General features: G+C 38.6%; 1 long non-coding RNA gene across 1 annotated transcript in view; it reads right to left on the bottom strand.

The window, feature by feature from the left end:
• The window catches only part of LOC145723278 (uncharacterized), a 15,172-nt gene extending 9,489 nt beyond the window's left edge, over positions 1–5,683 (bottom strand). The window contains exon 1 of the long non-coding RNA XR_014148204.1: positions 4,933–5,683. This is a non-coding gene — a long non-coding RNA (uncharacterized LOC145723278). The remainder of the gene's footprint in view (positions 1–4,932) is intronic.
• Between the last annotated feature and the right edge of the window lie 223 nt (positions 5,684–5,906).

Consider the following 5,906-nt stretch of genomic DNA (forward strand, 5'->3'; position numbering starts at 1 on the left):
AACTAAAAGAATTTGTGATCACTAAACCAGCTCTGCAAGAAATATTAAAGGGGATCCTTTAATCAAAGAGAGAGCCCAAAAGTAACATAGACCAGAAAGAAACAGAGACAATATACAGAAACAGTGACTTTACAGGCAATACAATGGCACTAAATTCATATCTTTCAAAAGTTAATCTGAATATAAATGGACAAAATGCCCCAATCAAAAGACACAGGGTATCAGATTGGATAGAAAAGCAAGCCCCATTGATATGCTGTCTGCAAGAGACTCATTTTGGACCCAAAGACACGTCCACATTTAAAGTGAGAGAATGGAAAAACATTTATCATGCTAATGGACATCAAAAGAAAGCTGGGGTGGCAATCCTTATATCAGACAAATTAGATTTTAAATCAAAGACTGTAATAAGAGATGAGGAAGGACATTATATCATAATTTAATTATGCTCCCTAACATGGGAGCAGTCAATTATATAAAGCAATTAATAACAAAATTAAAGAAACACATTGATAATACAATAATAGTAGGGGACTTTAACACCCCACTCACTAAAATGGACAACTCATCTAAGCAGAAGATCAACAAGGAAACAAGGGCTTTGAATGACACACTGAACCAGATAGACTTCACAGATGTATTCAAAGCACTCTAGCCTAAAGCAACAGAATACACATTCTTCTTGAGTGCACATGGAACACTCTCCAGAATAGATTCCATACTGGGTCACAAATCAGGTCTCAACTGGTACCAAAAGAATGAGATCATTATCTGCATATTTACAGATGACAGTGCTTTGAAACTGGAACTCAATCACAAGAAGAAATTTGGAAAGAACTCAAATACATGGAGGTTAAAGAGAATCCTACTGAAGAATGAATGGGTCAACCAGGAAATTAAGGAAGAATTTTAAAAATTCACAAAACAAATGAAAACACAATGGTTCAAAACCTTTGGGATGCAGCAAAGTCTGTCCTAAGAGGAAAGCAATACAAGCTCTTCTCAAGAAACAAGAAAGGTCTCAAATACACAACCTAACCTTACACCTAAAGGAGCTGGAGAAAGAACAGCATATAGAGCCTAAACCCAGCAGAAGAGAGTTAGTAAAGATTAGAGCAGAAATCAATGAAATAAAAACCAAAAGAACAATAGAACAGATTAACGAAAGTAGGAGCTGGTTCTCTGAAAGAATTAATATGATTGATAAAACCCTGGCCAGGCTTATCAAAAACATAAAAGGACCCAAATTAATAAAATCATGAATGAAAGGGGAGAGATCACAACCAACACCGAAGAAATACAAACAATTATAAGAACATATTATGAGCAACTATATGCCAACAAATTAGGCAATCTGGAAGAAATGGATGCATTCTTAGAGATGTATAAACTACCAAAACTGAAATGGAAGAAATAGAAAACCTGAACAGATCCATAACCAGCAAGGAAACTGAAGCAGTTATCAAAAAATCTCCCAACAAACAAGAGCCCAGGGCCAGATGGCTTCCCAGGAGAATTCCACCAAACATTTAAAGAAGAATTGATACCTATTCTCCTGAAACTGTTCCAAAAAATAGAAATGGAAGGAAAACTTCCAACTCTTTCTATGAGGCCAGCATTGCCTAATTCCAAAACCAAAGACTCCACCAATATCCCTGATGAGCATGGATGCAGAAATTCTCACCAAGATACTAGCTAATAGGATCCAACAGTACATTAAAAGGATTATGCACCACGACCAAGTAGGATTTATTCCTGGGCTGCAAGGGTGGTTGAACATCCACCAATCAATCAATGTGATATACTACATTAATAAAAGAAAGGATAAGGACTATATGATCCTCTCAATAGATGCAGAAAAAGCATTTGACAAAGTATAGCATCTTTTCTCGATTAAAACTCTTCACAATATAGAGATACAGGGAACATACCTCAATATCATAAAGGCCATATACTAAAAGCCTACAGTGAATATCATTCTCAATGGGGAAAAACAGAGCTTTTCCCCCTAGGCCAGGAACATGACAGGGATGTCCACTATCACCACTGCTGTTCAACATAGTACTAGTAGCCACAGCCTCAGCAATGAGACAACAAAAAGAAATAAAATGCATCCTAATCAGCAAAGAAGTCAAACTCTCACTCTTCACAGATGACATAATACTTTACGTGGAAAACCCAAAAGACTCTACCCGAAAATTGCTAGAACTCATACAGGAATTCAACAAAGTGGCAGGATATAAAATCAATACACATAAATCAGTTGCATTTCTATACACTAACAATGAGACAAAAGAAATAGAAATTAAGGAGTTGATCCCATTTACAATTGCACCAAAAACTATAAGATACCTAGGAATAACCTAACCAAAGAGGCAAAGGATCTGTACTCAGAAAACTATAGAACACTCATGAAAGAAACTGGGAAAGACACAAAGAAATGGAAAAGCATTCCATGATCATGGATTAGGAGAACAAATATTTTTTAAATGTCTATGCTACCTAGAGCAATCTATACATTCAATGCAATCCCTATCAAAATGCCATCAACTCTTTTCACAGAGCTGGAGCAAATAATCCTAAAATTTGTATGAAACCACAAAAGACCCTGAATAGCCAAAGGAATATTGAAAAAGAAAACCAAAGCTGGTGGCATCACAATTCTGGACTTCAAGCCGTATTACAAAACTGTAATCATCAAGACCGTATGGTGCTGGCACAAAACCCGACACATAGATCAATGGAACAGAATAGAGAGCCCAGAAATGGATCCTCAACTCTATGGTAAACTAATCCATGACAAAGCAGGAAAGAATATCCAATGGAAAAAAGACGGTCTCTTAAACAAATGGGAAAATTGGACAGCCACATGCAGAAGAATGAAACTGGACCATTTCCTTATACCACACTCAAAAATAGACTCAAAATGGATGAAAAACCTAAATGTGAGACAAGAATCCATCAAAATCCTAGAGGAGAACACAGGCAGCAAATTCTGTGACCTCAGCCACAGCAACTTCTTGCTAGACATGTCTCCAAAGCAAAGGAAGCAAGGGCAAAAATGAACTGTTGGGGGACTTCATCAAGATAAAAAAGCTTTTGCACAGCAAAGGAAACAGTTGACAAAACCAAAAGACAACCAACAGAATGAGAGAATATATTTGGAAATGTCTCATCAGGTAAAGGGCTAATATCCAAAAATCTATAAAGAACTTATCAAACTCAACACCCAAAGAATAAATAATCTAATCAAGAAATAAGCAGAAGACATGAACAGATATTTCTCCAAAGAAGTCATATAAATGGCCAACAGACACATGAAAAAATGCTCAACATCACTCGCCTTCAGGGAAATACAAATCAAAACCACAAGGAGATACCACCTCACACCAGTCAGAATGGCTAAAATTAACAATCAGGAAATGACAGATGTTGGCGAGGATGTGGAGAAAGGAGAACCCTCTTACACAGTTGGTAGGAATGCAAGCTAGTGCAGCCATTCTGGAAAACAGTATGGAGTTTCCTCAAAAAGTTGAAAATAGAGCTACCATACGACCTAGCAATTGCACTACCAAGTATTTACCTCAATGATACAAATGTAATGATCTGAACAGCCCAATCTTCATAGCAGCAATATCCACAATAGCCAAACTATGGACAGAGCCCAGATGTCCATCGACAGATGAATAGATAAAGAAGATGTAGTATATATACACAATGGAATACTACTCAGCCATCAAAAAATGAAATCTTGCCATTTTCAATGATGTGGATGGAACTGGAGGGTATTATGCTAAGTGAAATAAGTCAATCAGAAAAAGACAATTATCATATGATTTCACTCATATGTGGAACTTAAGAAACAAAACAGAGGATCATAGGGAAAGGGAGGGGAAAATAAAACTAGACGAAATCAGAGTGGGAGACAAACCATAAGAGATTTTAATCATGGGAAACAAACTGAGGGGGTGAAGGGGTGGGGTAACCAGGTGATGGATAGTAAGCAGGGAACATGATGTAATGAGCACTGGGTATTATATAAAACTGATGAATTGCTGAACTCTACCTCTGAAACTAATATATTATATGTTAATGAATTGAATTTAAATTTTAAAAAAAAGGAAACAATATTCCCTGCTCTTCAGGCACCTGGGTGGCTCAGTCAGTTAAGCATCCAACTCCTGGTTTCGGCTCAGGTCATGATCTCAGGGTCCTGGAATGGAGCCCCACATCCAGGTTCTGGATGTCTGCTTGTCTCCCTCTCTCTCTGCCCCTCCTCCTGCTCTCCCTCTCTCTCTAAAGTAAATAAGTAAGTCTTTACGAAAAAATGTTTACAACATCTTAAAGCTTTTATGGTCAATAGTACATTGTCCTGCATCCATTGAGCTTTACTTGTGGGTTAACAGGCAAGTCTTACCAAAGCCCATGTTGGCTAAAAGAATCAGCTCTCATCTCTTAGTTCTCAATACTATATAATGGCAGCGTTGTTTTGTTCTGCTGCTTAATAACTGAAATATTTCAATGGATAGATTGTATTCTGCAAATGAAATTCTCCACATAATAAAAATAATTTCAAGTGAAATTAGATTTTAGAGATTAGTTTTATCACTAAAATATTGTTTATTCCCTTTCAAAACACTGCCTTAAAAATGAGTTTTAAATGAATTATTCATTTTTTCTTATGATGGATAAAATAAGCCTGACAAAATTAAAAGAGCCTTTCTGCAGTACCCAGAAGAGTCCATACAATGTTGTTCTGGGTCTCTATCATAACTTAAAGGGAAACTTTTAGAACATCTAGAGCCCGTGATGTCCTACAAATAATGTAGAAGGATGCTCCCAAATTCCTTGCAGCCGAAAACCAGGTGGGTGGCACCAAGCTTCATTTCCAAATGGAACAGTCATCTACAAAAGGAAAAGTGATGGCATTACCTTATCAATCTGAAGAGACCTGGGAGATGCTTCTGCTGGCAGCTCGTGCCATTGTTGCCACAATGACGTCAGAATCATATCCTCCAGGAACATTGGCCAGAGAGCTCTTAAGGTTTGCTGCTGCTACTGGAGCCACTCCTCCTGCTGGTGCTTTGCTCTCAGAAGCTTCATGACCCGGATCTGGGCAACCATCCTGGGGTTGTCTTCTGGTGGTTACTGATCCCAGGGCCGAACACCAGCCTCTCACAAAGATGTCTTACGATTGCCCTGGGTAACACAGACTCTCCTCTGTGCTATGCGGGCATTCCCAGCCCATGCCATAATGAGGGAGCACACTCAGCAGGTCTGAGGTGGTGAATGCGGACCTGGGGAAGTTTTGAGCATGTGTGGCACCACCCTATGAACTCCTGCAGGTGGTCATGCCTCATCTCTCCTTGCACAGAGATCCTGCTTCCAAGAGATTGGAAAGAAGAGCAGGTTACTGCTGAAAAGACCGTGACAAGGAGGAATTTCAAGGTGGATGGACGGCTCCAAGTCCTGAGCTCACTGCTATTCAACCTGAGGTCACAGCCGGGTCTGGAGTTGTGCAGGTGTCCTCTGTCCCTACTCAGCACTTCCCTGCTGAGGACTGGAGCACTTAGCCACCCACTGGAGTCTGCTTTACAGCTCCCACTGCTCAGGCCGCTGAATGGGTAGGAACAACCTACCAGTGAGTAGTCTTAAGCTGTTCTTCCATAGACTCTTAAACAGAAAATGGAAATAAGGTGACAAAATTAAACAGTTTCAAAAAAATAATTAAAGGGGATCTTCCCTACCTTTGCAATATTTGAAAAAATAGCCTCCTTATCCAGCATGTTACAGGAGCTCTGCAATTTTTCTGATCTCTATTTCTAACTTATTTGTCTTCATTTTCATTTTTCTTTTGTTTCTTATCTCAAAGTTAAAGTTTCTTTTTTAATTATATATCTTTTATT

The sequence above is a fragment of the Leptonychotes weddellii genome, chromosome 9 (genome assembly GCF_054177405.1).
Source record: "Leptonychotes weddellii isolate Sample4059 chromosome 9, ASM5417740v2, whole genome shotgun sequence".
NCBI classification, from domain to species: Eukaryota; Metazoa; Chordata; class Mammalia; order Carnivora; family Phocidae; genus Leptonychotes; species Leptonychotes weddellii.